Here is a 14353-nt window from a genome sequence, read left to right as displayed (position 1 = left end):
TGCCAGATTGTGAATTGAATTGAATTAAATCTAAATAATAATATTAATAATAATAATAATACATTTCAAAATCTTCAGTTGAATAATAATAATAATAATAATAAATATAAGGATGAAAAGCTTCTTGAATGTATTTGGATTAATATAAAGGGAAAAATGAATGACATTGGAGGTGTATGAAACAGACCATTCAACCAAGAAGCGGAAATAGATGAAATTTTTGTCAATCAGATCCCTGAGGTGTGCAGGAACACACTCCACAGGACTAATGGGGGATTTTAACTACCCCAATACGGGTCTAGGACCTTTAGGCTTCCACCCTTGGCTGTGCCCCCTTCACCCCCAGCCACCCATCTCAGCCACTCCCAGCCAGCTTTCCTCCTCTGCTGGACCTCCCCTGGCCATCCTTCCCAGGCAATGGGGTCCTTGCCTTCTGTCCCTCACCCTTCGGCCTGGCCCATTCCCCAGGCACCTTTTGTCATGGGTGCCTGGGACAAGAAGCCACCAGCTAGTCGGGTGGCAGGTGGCAATGATGCTGCTGGGAAGGGGGACCAAGCGGGCTCTGAGGAGTGTGTGATTGGTGGCAGGTTATAAGAGAGAGCAAGGACTGCGGGGTGGGGAGCAGGCAGGCAAATGCTGCTTGCATGCATAGTTGCTGGAAGTTCCTGGGGGAGGGAGTTCAATGGTTGTGGCGTGCAGTGGGGGATGAAAATGGGAAGCCACTGGGGGCAATTGACAGGCAGCTTTTCATTTTGACCTCTCCCCTCTGCCGTTGCCTCTGTGTCTCAATTGTGGCCTAAAATGTCCCATTCTGCCTGACATCAGCTGGAAGACAAACACAACCCAGCATTCCTATGACAGGAAGAACGGTATCCCAGACTTCCATAGGGAAAAAAAGGTGAATATTGGTGATAGATGATTCAATTCGTTGAAGAACAGAAACTAGTCTGCAGACTGAACTAGGCAGGTATGTTGTCTCTCTGGAGCAAAAATCAAAGATGTAACTGAGTACCTTACTAAAATAATCAACCTCACAAATTACTACCCTTTTCTTCTACATGTGGGGACCAATGACAAAACAATGAATCTGAAAACAATAACAAGAGATTACGAACAGCTAGGGAAGAAAGTTAAAGAGTTAGGAGTACAAGTGGTGTTTTCATCTGTACTTCCAACAAAAGGCCAACATCCAATGAGTGACGAAAGGATTTTAGAAATGAACCACTGACTTAAAAACTGGTGTCATCAAGAGAACTTTGATTTCCTAGACCATGGTCAGCATTACCTAGATCAGGGGTGTCAAACTCAATTTCATCGAGGACTGCGTCAGGGTTGTATTTGACCTTGGGGCATGGCCAGGGCCAGCTTGATATCACTCATGTCGGGGGCATCTGTGGTGGCCCGAGCGCTCTGCCAGAAAAAACAGAGCAAGCTCCATTTTCACTGGCAAAGGCTGATCCTTCACCCTTTCCAGGGCGGCCCCATGGGTCAGATCTAACCACCCCATGGACTGGATCCATCCTGTGGGCCTTGAGTTTGGCACCTCTGACCTAGATGAAGGGCTACTGTCAAGGGATGATGTGAACCTCAAAGAACTGGAAAGAAGATATTCAGAAAACAACAGGCTCGTTTTTCAAAAGGACTTTAAAATTGAGGGGGGAGGGGGCCAATCTTCATGACCTTTAGAGCCTAATTCTAAGCAAAAACCACTAGATAACCAATCACATAAGAAGGAAGAGGGTAAAAAGAAAGAAAAACATTATTTATTTATTTATTTATTTATTTATTTATTTATTTATTTATTTATTTTATTTTATTTTATTTTATTTTATTTGTATACCGCCCTTCTCCAACAGGACTCAGGGTGGTGAACAGCCATGGTAAAACATAACATATAAAATTTAAAAGCAGTTTAAAAAACATTAAATAATTTTGGCTATCCATTTAAAACAACCCGGGTTAAAACCAATTACAAATTAAAATCGAAGAGATGGGATCAAGCCAGCCCGGCTAGGTGAAAAAGATGTGTTTTAAGGACCCAACTAAAAGTCCAGAGGTCTGGTATTGTGCGTATCTCTGGGGGTAGGTCATTCCAGAGGGCAGTTGCCACCACAGAGAAGACTCTCCCCCTGGGGGTCGCCAGCCGGCACTGTGGCCGACGGCACCCTGAGGAGGCCCTCTCTGTGGGAGCGTACTGGCCGGTGGGAGGCTATTGGTGGCAGAAGGTGGTCTCGTAAATATCCCGGCCCTAAGCCATGGAGCGCTTTAAAGGTGGTCACCAACACCTTGAAGCGCACCCGGAAGACCACAGGAAGCCAGTGCAGCTCGCGCAGGAGAGGTGTCACATGGGAGCGCCCCATCGCTCCCATAATCCCCTGCGCGGCCGCATTCTGGACCAACTGGAGCCTCCAGGTGCACCCCAAGGGGAGCCCCATGTAGAGAGCATTGCAGTAGTCCAGACGGGAAGTGATGAGTGCTTGAGTGACCGTGCGTAGGGAGTCCCGATCTAGAAAGGGACGCAACTGGCATATCAGGTGAACCTGATTAAAAAGCCCCCCTGGCTACGGCTGTCATATGCTCTTCTAAAGATAGCTGTGTATCCAGGAGGATGCCCAAGTTGCGAGCCCTTTCCGTGGGTTCCAATGATTCACCCCCAATAACCAGCGATGGCGCCAGCTGGCTATATCGGGACGCCGGAAGCCACAGCCACTCGGTCTTGGAAGGATTGAGTCGGAGCCTGTTTCTTCCCATCCAGGCCCGCACGGCCTCCAGGCACCGGGACATCACTTCAAGGACATCGTTGGGGTGGCCTGGGGTGGAGATGTACAGCTGAGTGTTATCAGCGTACTGATGGAACTCCACCCCAAAGTCACGGATGATCTCACCCAGCGGCTTCACATAAATGTTGAACAGAAGGGGCGAGAGGACTGACCCTTGCGGCACCCCACAAACAAGGCACCTCGGGGTCGACTGCTGCCCCCCTGCCAACACAGATTGCAACCGGTCAGAGAGGTAGGAGGAGAACCACCGCAAAACGGTGCCCCCCATTCCCAACCCCTCCAACCAGCGCAACATGATACCATGGTCGATGGTATCAAAAGCCACTGAGAGATCTAACAGGACCAGGATAGAGGAACAACCCCTATCCCGAGCCCTCCAGAGATCATCCACCAACGCGACCAATGCCATTTCCGTGCTGTGCCCAGGCCTGAAGCCGGACTGGAGCAGATCTAGATAGACAGCTTCATCCAGGTACTGTGGAAGCTGCCGTGCCACCTTAACAATAAAACAATAAAACGAAGCAATAAAACGAAGGTTGGAGACTGGACGATAATTAGCCAAAACAGTCAGATCCAGAGAGGGCTTCTTCAGGAGGGGCCTCACCACCGCCTCTTTCAAGGTGGCCGGCAGGACACCCTCACTCAAAGAAGCATTAATAATCCTCTGGAGCCAGCCTCGTGTAACCTCCCGGGAAGCCAACACCAACCAGGAGGGACACGGGTCCAATAAACATGTGGTCGCATTCAGTCGTCCCAGAATCCTGTCCACGTCCTCGGGAGCCACAGGATCGAACTCCTCTCAGATAACACTCTCAAGACCTGCCTCAATCATCCCGTCCGGACTTACCCAGTCAGAGGCCAGGCCTTCCCGAATCTGAGCAATCTTGTCATGCAGATACTGCACAAAATCCTCAGCTCGACCCTGCAAGGGGTCATCCCGTGCTCCCTGATGGAGGAGGGAGCGGGTCACCCTAAACAGGGCGGCTGGGCGATTATCTGATGACGCAATAAGGGTGGCAAAATAGCTAGATTTTGTCACTTTTATCGCCACTAGGTAGGTCTTAATATGAGACCTCACCAGCGTTCGGTCGGATTCGGAATGGCTGGTCCTCCAACCACTCTCTAGGCGTCTTTTCCGGCGCTTCATCTCCCTCAGCTCCTCAGAGAACCAAGGAGCTAGGTGAGTTCAGTGCCGGGTCAGAGGCCGCAAAGGCACGATGCGGTCCAAAGCCCCAGCGGCCACACTGTCCCAGGCGGCCACCAAATCTTCAGCCGAGTCATGAGCCAGAGTCTCAGGAAATGGCCCAAGCTCCATCTGGAACCTATCAGGGTCCATCAGGCGCCTGGGGCGGAACCACCTAGTCGGTCCTGCCTCCCTGTGGCGGGGTGCAGCGGTTAGAAAGTCAAGTCGAAGGAGCAAGTGGTCAGACCATGACAAGGGTTCGATGGCTATATCCCCTATATCAAGGCCACTCAACCACTGACCAGAGATAAAAACTAAGTCCAGAGTGTGCCCACCCGAGTGAGTAGGGCCATGAATTAACTGAGTCAGGTCCATGGCCGTCATGGAAGCCATGAACTCCCGAGCCACCTGAGACGTTTCACCGATGGATGGCAGGTTGAAATCTCCCATGACCAAAAGTCTGGGGGTATCAACCGCCACCTCGGCTATGACGTTAAGCAGCTCGGGCAGGGTCGTTGCCACGCGGCAGGGAGCCAGGTACGTGATCAACAAGCCCATCTGCACTCCACGGCCCCACTTCACAAGAAGGGACTCACATCCGGCTATCTGTGGAACAGTGGTCTCCCTCGGATCAAGACCTTCTTTTAGAATGACCGCCACCCCCCCGCCCCTGCCCTAGAGAGTGATGGAAAGGATGGAAATCCCAGGTCCAAAATGGGTGATGTAAGAGGAGGTGGATTTCCATTATATATAAAAGATCACTACATCTCTACAGAAATACACAAAACCAAGGATGAAAACCTCCTAGAATCCATATGGGTCAATATAAAAAGAAAAAAATTGCTAAACAATTAACAAATGTATGTAGGAAACATACCACAGTATGTAGTAGTAGTACTACAGTAGTAATGGGAGATTTTAACTACCCTGATAGCAACTGGAAGACAAACTGCAGCAAGTGGGAGATCAGATTCCTAACCAGCTTAGTTGAAAACTTTATCATCCAAAAGGTAGATGAGAGAACTAGAGAAAAACTGTACTGGACCTAATTCTTACTACTTAAGAATTACTTACTTACTAGAGAAGAAGTGATAGAGGGAGTTGAAGTTGCCGGAACTTTGGGCAAGAGTTATCACCTCATACTAGAATTCAGCATAACATAAACACAAGCAATAGAATATAATCCAACCAATGTCTTAAAAGTTAAGAGATGATTTTAACTAACTCAGAGAGAACCTAAGCAAAATTTCATGGATAAAAATCCTAAACGGGAAAACAACTCAAGCAGCTTGTGTAAGGTCCTGCCTCAGCTACTCCCTCAGGAAAGCACGACTCTTGAAACCAGTGCTATTTCCAAAGGATCTTTTATTGAGAGAAAGTGATCGCAGAGAAATCAGGTGGAATCTGAAGTTCCCATGCGAAAGCGCTAAGCTAAAAGTTCCACTTTTCCAGTTCCACCCCTACTGTGAAGCACCCAATTTAGAACACAGAGAACATAGAATAATAGAGTTGGAAGGGTTAATGGCTTTTGGCAGCATGCCCAGGCTTTCAATTTCAATTCTTGATAGAAAAGTTCACCCATGCCACAACCCCTCAGTTGAGAGGCCCCCAGGGAGAACTTTGGCTAGACATCCTCTGACAGACCCCACTGGAACCCCTCCTGCTCAATCTACAGGGATAATCAAGTGCTACTGTTGTGGACAAGTGGGTCATTGAGTTGCGGAGTGTCTGGCACCTGCGCTGGTTCCACACCCACGTCCCGCTACATCAGCCCAAGGCAGATGGGACCCACGAAAGCCCCTGGATGCCAGCAGAATTGCCCAACAGGCAGTCGAGACTTCCCTTCCCCCTGGAGAGAGCAAAGAGACTGCGGCCAAAGACCTGCCGCCTGGGTCAGCCAGTAGTAGCAGCGGCGAATACGACCCGATGGTAAATGGGACCATCCACCCCTTTGTGGTCAAAGTCAAGCTGACAGTGCCAGAGGCAGGGGTGCATGGAGAGGTAGTAGCAATAATAGACACCGGCTGCACCCGTTGCTTAATTAGCTTCCCCATTGTTGAGCAGCTAGGCATAAAGACACACCTCTTAAGCTGCCCCATACGCTCTCAGCAAGTAGATGGGACCTTAAGAGGTGGCACCCCTGCTACACGGATCACTGAGCTTGTCAGATTGGAACTAGGGATCTACACAGAACTCATCTGATTCATAGTAGCCCCCAAAATGGCAGTCAGTCATCCTGGGACTCGCCTAGCTAAACAAATGGGCCCCTACAATCAAATGGGGAGACAGCTGCCAAAAAGTCATGATAGGGGTGGGGCCGTTGCCACCCATCCCTCCTGAAGCTGAACCCATTGAGACAAGCCCTCAGGGGCCCCACCAACGAGAGGCGGCCACGACGGCCATCAAAGTCCTACCTGGGTCTCCCCAGATCCCCAAAGAATACAGGGACCTGGCTGAAGCATTCAGTGAGGAGGAATGCAACATCCTTCCCCCTCATCGCCACACTGACTGTGCAGTTGAGATTGAGTCCAGGGCCAAACTCCCTAAACCAAAGATGTACTCAATGACCCCAACAGAGATGGCTGAGCTGAGGGAGTACATTGATATTAACCTAGCCCGAGGGTTCATCCAACCTGCAAAATCCAGAGTAGCCGCCCGGTGCTGTTTAAGGAGAAGAAAGATGGGGGGATGAGGTTCTGTGTGGATTTTCGTAAAATAAATGCAGTTTGTGTGGAAAACACCTACCCCCTTCCCCTCATGAAAAACCTACTGAACTACCTTTCAAAAGGCAAAGTGTTTACTAAACTTGACTTGAGAGAAGCCTACTACAGGGTGCGCATAAAGGAAGGGGATGAGTGGAAGACTGCTTTCAACTGCCCATTGGGTAGCTTCCAATTCAAAGTCATGCCCTTTGGTCTCCAAGGAGCCCCTGCTGTATTCATGCAATTGATTAACGAAGTGCTGCATGAACATTTATACAAGGGGGCTCTAGTCTACTTGGACAACATTCTCATATTTAGTGAGACATTAGAAGAACATGTGAAACTAGTCCACAAGTACTAAAGAAACTGTTAGCCACAAAACTTTATGCAAAGCTGTCCAAATGTGAGTTTCACAAGAAACTCTGGACTACCTGGGCTACTGAGTGTCGAACGATGGCATAGAGATGGATCCAGGAAAGTGCGAGCCGTACTTGACTGGCAGCCCCCTCACACATGGAAACAGCTGCAAAGTTTCCTGGGATTTGCTAACTTCTACTGGCAATTCATCCCAGCCTTCACAGAAGTGGCTCTGTTGCTTACTGCTAAAGACAGGACCCTCTCCCGCAAAGCCACGGCCGACACAGCCGTTAGCCTGGACACTAAGCTGTCAAAAAGCATTCGAAAGCTTGAAACGGCTGTTTGCAGAGGAGCCCATCCTTCAGCACCCGGACCCAGATAGGCAGTTCATTGTCCAGGCTGATGCCAGCAATGTTGCAGTGGCAGCAGTACTCCTCCAGGAAGACTCCCAGGGATGGCTGCTTCCTTGCACATATGTGTCCAAAAAACTCACGGACACCAAACGGAGATGGGCAGTATGGGAGAAGGAAGCCTTTGCTGTTCATTGGGCTCTTCTATCATGGCGGCACTTCCTAGAGGGAGCCAAGATCCCCTTTGAGGTATGGTCGGACCATAAAAATCTCAAAGCCTTAAAGACCCCATGAAGGCTCTCCCCCAAACAGGTCCGCTGGGCGCAGTACTTCAAGCGGTTGGATTTCAAGCTGAAATACATCCCAGGGGGGAAGAACCTGCTTGCAGATGCCCTCTCAAGGAAATCCCAATATGACAGCCAGAGGAAGGACGTCATCCATGCCATCATCCCAGACACGCAGAGTGCGGTGCAAGTCACTACCCAGAGACAGGCCAGTAGGCGGACTGATCCCCTCGATGGGAAGCTAACGGCCGACTTGAAGGCAGCACTATCTACTGATCCATGGCTAGCCAATAATCAAGACACTTTGACGACTCATGATGGACTAGCTTGGAAAGGTTCAAAAATTTATGTCCCCAACAGCATGAGACTCCTGGGGCTCCAGCGTAGCCATGATTCTCGATTGGCTGGTCATTTTGGATTTCTAAAGACCCTTAATCTGATTAGACAGCTGTTTTGGTGGCCAAAGATGAAAGCTGATGTGGAGGACTATGGAAAAAGTTGTGCCACATGTGCCAGCAATAAGACAAGACCGGGGAAGCCTCCCGGATTGCTTCAACAGGTAGCTGAGCCCAGCCGCCCGAGGGAAGAAATAGCTATGGACTTTATAGTAGAGCTCCCAGAAAATGGCGGAAATACTATAATATGGACTGTGATAGACCTGTTCTCCAAACAGGCCCATTTTATTCCTTGTTCTGGATTTCCTCGGCTAAGAGATTAGCCAAGATGTTTGTCAAACAGATCTACTGGCTGCATGGAGTTCCATGATGGGTAACCTCCGATTGAGGAGTTCAGTTGACCGCTAAATTCTGGAGGGAGTTCCTGAGGTCCATTGGGTCATCTCAGGGGCTTAGCTTGGCTTTCCATCCGAGTATGAACGGAGCTGCAGAACGTGCTAATGCCATGGTGGAACAATACATCAGATGTTATGTAGATTACCAGCAAGATAATTGGGCTGATTTGTTTCCTTTCACAGAAGTGGCTTACAATAATGCGGTGCATAGTAGTACAGTAGTCAGATTACGAGCGGCATGGAATTCGTCCCTATGCCAGAATAGCCGAGAGAACAGCCTTCTTCCATGACTCTGAATGAATGGATGGAGTCGTTAAAGAAAGGCTGGGAGAATACAAAAAAGCCTGAATGAAGCGGCCGAAGCATACAAAAAGCAAGCAGACAAACACCGATCTCTCCAACTCTCCTTTCGGGTGGGAGATCGCGTGTATCTTTCCACCAAATACTTACGTTTGAGGTTGAAGAGTACGAAGTTAGGACCGAAATATTTAGGTCCCTTCCCCATAGTGAAAGTGATTAACCCAGTGACTGTACAGTCAAATCTCCCCTGCATACTGGGAAAAAATCATCCTGTTTTCCATTGCAGCCTGTTAAAGCCTGCTGTGCGATCTAAATTGAGACCTCAACCTGCTGCTCCCCCAAAGCTAATTGTGGTGCAGGGTGAGACTCATTATGAGGTGAAGAAGACTTTGGACTCTAGATTGCAGAGGGGGCGTTTGCAATATTGGGTTCATTGGAAGGGAAACTCCTTGTCTGAAGCCACGTGGGCGAAGAGTTGGGATGTTCAGGCAGACACCTTAGTTAGGCAATTTCATGATAATTTCCCTGATAAGCCTAAGGGTCCTCCTGGGGGGTGGGGAGATGGTTAATGTGCTAATTGTGTTAACCCCTGACCCCCTGTCTTGTCCCAGGATGCGTTCCTTTCCTGAGGGGGGGAAGCCTGTCAGTTTTGGAAGACAATTTTCTTTTTTGCTTCTTAACTGCCACCTATTTTAGCTGGGGAAGTTGGGAGGGGGTTGTTGATGGAGTGGTAGAAAGTTAGTCATAACAACATTCTGTATTCAAGGACTTTTGCCTGCGTCTGATGGAGACTGCCGGAAGATTGTATCCGGTGGAGTTTGAAGAGTTGATTGGACAATGTGATGAACTTGTGGGTGTGGGGCAGGGCTGTGAACTCTTAGCTGGGTGGGGAAAGCCTGGAAGCTTTCAGATTCGGGTTTTCCCAGATGTGCCAACATGACATCTCTAATAAATTGGAACTTTGAGGACTCTCAGGCCTCAGAGCTTTATTTCGTTGGGGGGGGGTCCTTGGAACCCTGACAACTTGTTTTGGATGAGGTCAGTCTCTACTTCCTCAGCCAGGACCGGGGGTGGGGATGGGAGTGGGGGGCTCCCCAGGAGATGCTGATGTTGAAGACCTGATCAGTTAGCCCATCTTTAAAGCAGCTATCAGGATGTCTTGTGGCCAGTCATTGAGTCGGCAGCCCAGATCATGGAATTCCTGAGTGTATTCGGCTCCTTGCTGATAATTTTGATACGGTTCCTGGCTTTGTGGTCAGCAAGGGGATCTTTGAAGCATTTACAGAGCACTGCCATGAAGCAGTTGAAGTGCGTCAGTTCCAGGCAATCGTCATTATGGAGGGTGAGGATTAGATGAATTCATCCAGTTTTTCATTGCAGCCTATTAAAACTGGCAATAACTTCTCCCCCATGCCCTATAACAAAACTACCACCAACCCCCATACTGATTGAAGGTGAACAACATTTCAAAATTAAGGACATTTTGGACTCTCGGAAACACAGAGGGAAAGTCCAATACCTAATCTCCTGGAAGGGCTTCCCTCCCTCTGAAACCGAATGGGTAGAAGCAGTGGTGGGATTCAATTTTTTTAACAACCGGTTCTGTGGGCGTGGCTTAGTTGGGGGTGTGGCTAGCTGGTCATGTGACCAGGTGGATGTGGCTAGCTGGTCATGTGACTGGGTGGGCATGGCTAGCTGGTCATGTGACCGGATGGGCGTGGCTATCTGCATAGGGACTACTCAGAGGGCTGAAAAAAGTCATTTCTGACTGGTCCTCGCACTTTTGACCGGTCCTCGCACTTATGACCATCCTCACATTTATGCCCGTTGCAGCATTCCTAACAACCGTGTCACTCATTTCACAACTGCTTCTTTTCATCATGGTGACAAGATAGAGCAAAAACATAAAATGTGATGACAGTTGTAAGTTCGAGGACTGGTCAAAAGTGCGAGGACCAATCAAGACTTCCGGGTTGGCTCCGCGGCGCCATGGACGGTCTTTTTAGACTGCCGCCCCTGTGACCCCGTTGAGCCGTTCTGACAGCGCTAATCAGCTGTGAAACGGCTTGAAAATCTCCCCTTCAGGAAAAGAAGGGGAGGAGAGCTGGTGGGTGAGGGTAGAGCTCCCCGAAAATCCTTGGATTAATTCCAGGGGTTCGGAGGGCGAGAGCTCCCTGTTTAGCCCACTGAAGCTCCGGATCTGGGGGGACTCTGTTTTTACAGAGCTAGGCGTCGCGTCCAATTTCTGCTGTCAAATAGAAGATTAAATGATTTCAAAAAAGCAGGCGGAATGGAAGCAGGAGGACAAGCTTTTTGCAAGTATAATGCTTAACTCCGGGGATACAATGTTTCTAATTGAATTTTCTGAACTGGAAGTAAAGATGGCCTTTTTGTTGCGAATTTAAAAGTAAAAGCTAGAAAGGAAAGTGCTTGTTAATAGACTCGTGCTCAGAGACTGGCTTTAAGTTGCTGGATTAGATTTTAAAGAGCTGTTTGGGAAAAGATCATTTCGTTTGGTGATTTATAAAGAAATTGCTGAAAGCTGCTCAAGAGGACGGCTGCGAGTTTATGATTTTATGGTTGTGGGAAGAAAGAAAATCTTTTTAAAATAAAATGGCTTCTAAGAAAGAAGATCCTGAAAGTGCTGGAACAGAAATGGGACAGTTGTCTGATTTACAGAGCTACAAGGATCCTAATGTAGAATTTACAGAATTTATAAAAGGAGCCATGAATAATCATAGTGCAGCTATAAGTAATCAAATAGCAATTCTTAAAGGGATAACAACAGAAATGATGGAGGAGACAAAAGCAAGTACGGAGCATGAGGACAATGCAGGAGACATTTTGACTGAAGCAGAGAAGGTGGAACGGGTTGGTTCTCAAGAATTTTCAAGTTTATTCTCTGCTCTTTTTGAAAAAATTGACAGAATCTTTCAAAATTATGACTTGGTGTGGAAGAAAGTAGTAAATGACCAGCCCTCCGAAGTTTTAGAGGATGAAGGAGATTTGCCAGTGGCATTTATACATTTAATTGAAAAGAAACAATTGAACTCTTTTTCACAAATTCTTGACAATCTTTGGTTTTACAGAAGAAGAAATGAACTGATCTATATAAGCAAGAAGAGGCGATATGGGGGCTCTAAATCAGAGGAAATTCTCTTAAAAAGGGGACAATCTTTGCAGATACATCAACCTCAAATTAAAATTAAAAACCTCCTCAAAATAGAAGTAGGAGGGACGCAGAAAGACTGGAAAAAATATAAAAAGAAAGCAAGAATGGAAGATTAACCTTTCTTTTTGGTTTTACAGTTGTTCTATTAATGGTTAAAAATGATTATGTTTTAGGTGTTAAAAGTACTGAGGGGGAAAATGTACAAATTTAAATATTGATTTTTAAATATGATGCATTAATGGTTAATTAAAATGATTATGTTTTTTTTTTAAAAATGTAGAAATTTAAATAATGATAATGGCTAAAAATGATTATGTTTTAGGAATTAAAAGTTGGAGGGAGGAAAAAAGACTGAGGGGGAAAATGTACAAATTATGATTAATTAAGGTTTATTTTTTGTTTTAAGATTTTTAAAATATTTGAGAGTAAGAATGTAAGATTAATCTTTTTTGGTTTTCTAGTTCATGTATTAATGGTTAATTAAAATGCTGATGTTTATGTTTTAAAATTTTAAAAGTTGGAGGGAGGAAGAACGTATAAAGCGTGTCTCCCTTTTTTCCCACCTTTTTCTTCTGTGTATACTGTTTAATTTTACCTCAAGATTTTCCTGTGTTGCTGCCAATCTTGCCTGCTCATGCATGAGAAAATCTGCGCTGTGATTGGTTGCCATCATACAAAGGGGGCATTTCCAATTTTCCCTGCCTTTTTTCTTCTGTGTGTTCTGTATACTGTTTAATTTACCTCAGGATTTTCCTGTTTCCTGACTCTCTTGTGTTTCTCCTTTCTGGATGATGACAAAGGCTGCTGTGTTAAATGTTCTCATTTATATAAAAGACTACAAATTTGTGTCAGTGTCTCTGATTTCATCTGGCAATCCCTCGACCCATTTGAACCATTCCACTCTGTCAGAATATTCATGACTGGGAAGACATGGTAACAAGGTCAGCCAATGAATAGGCATAGCAACTAATTCAGCCAATTGGAACCAGGGTGTGTCTTAGTCTGCAGCTTCTGAGTCTGTGCTGAGAAAAGAGAACCTGAAACCAGCGTCTGTGTGAACTTGTCTGCTGATCTGAGCTGAAAGGAAACTGAATCTGCTGTTGGTATTGTAAACTTACTTCATGTATTATTATGCATATAAAAAAGTTAATGAATCCAGCAGAATCAGTTATCGGTGTGTGCTTCTGGATTTGATTTTTTCAAGAAACTCTGACACACTCTGAACCGAGTGGAGGCTCTGGCATTGCGCCTGGGCCTGAGCTTTGTGGCACTTTGCAGAAGGGGGTTGGATGTGGCCCCAACTGGAGCCTTTCCCCTCAACTGAGCCCTCCTGGCTCACCCCTAGTACTGCCCCTACCCCTTCTGCTCTGCCTCTGCCCCCCCCCAGTGTTCTTCCTATACGACGCCTGCAGAACAGGAAGGGCAGAGAGCCCAGCGGCAGAATAGGATGACTCAACAGTTCAAAAACTATTTTTAAAAACTTTTTTGTCTTTCCCATGTCATTTTGCCCCTCCTTTGGCATCCCTTCTCAAATGATTCTATTCATCTACTATTTCTTCGATACGAGTGCAACACTTGTCTTGTGGCAGGTTGTTCCGTGGCAGGTTGGCTGCCGGGAGATGGCTGTGGCAAGTTGTCATAGACCCCCTGGCAGAGTCCTTGTCATGGCTGCCCCCCTTTTGTGCCCTTCTGCAGTTGGCAGAAAATCTCCTGCCAAGCCAGCTTGGCTGCAGACCTCTGTCTGTCCAGAGGCCTTTAGGCCTTTCGGGTGCCCTTTATGCACCCCCCACCCACCTCTTCCCTAAGTCACATTCAATAAGGGGGGTGGGATAAACTAACAGGTAGGAAGAAATCTAGAGCCCAAGGGAAGTGTGAATGGGGGTCCCAAGCAGCCCCCAGCCTTAGAAGAGCTTCGGGATCCCTGGAAGGCTGGGAACGATGAACCTTCCTAAGCAGGTAAGCACATCCTGGATCCAGGTATAAACAGGGCCATAAAATGCAGGCGCACCTGGGACCTTGTCTGGGTTCAACCTGGGTGCAGCTGTTATCTTATCTGTTCCTCTGTTTCACTTTTGGTTGCTTCTCAAAAATTAACCTTCTGATTTCTCCAGAACTGATTGGCGAGTGGTCAGAGGGGGAGGGAGGGGTCCCAGGACCCACATCCTTGTCTACCTTGTCAGCCCTAGAAGAGCTCCAGGACCCTCCTCCCCGAAGGCTGGGAACAATGAACCTTCATAAGCAGGTGAGCACATCCTGGATCCAGGCACAAACAGGGCCATAAAATGCAGGCACACCTGGGACCTTGTCCTGCTGAAACTGGGTGCAGCAGGGACAGGCCGGCCTTTCCACCTGTCATCTGCTCCTTGGTTTCACTTTTGGTTCCTCTCAAAGATAAACTTCCAGAACTGATTGGCGTGGGGCCAGCAAGGGAGGGG

The sequence above is a fragment of the Pantherophis guttatus genome, chromosome 4 (genome assembly GCF_059756535.1).
Source record: "Pantherophis guttatus breed Tessera chromosome 4, ASM5975653v1, whole genome shotgun sequence".
Taxonomy (NCBI): Eukaryota; Metazoa; Chordata; class Lepidosauria; order Squamata; family Colubridae; genus Pantherophis; species Pantherophis guttatus.
Note: the sequence above shows the minus strand (reverse complement) of the source record.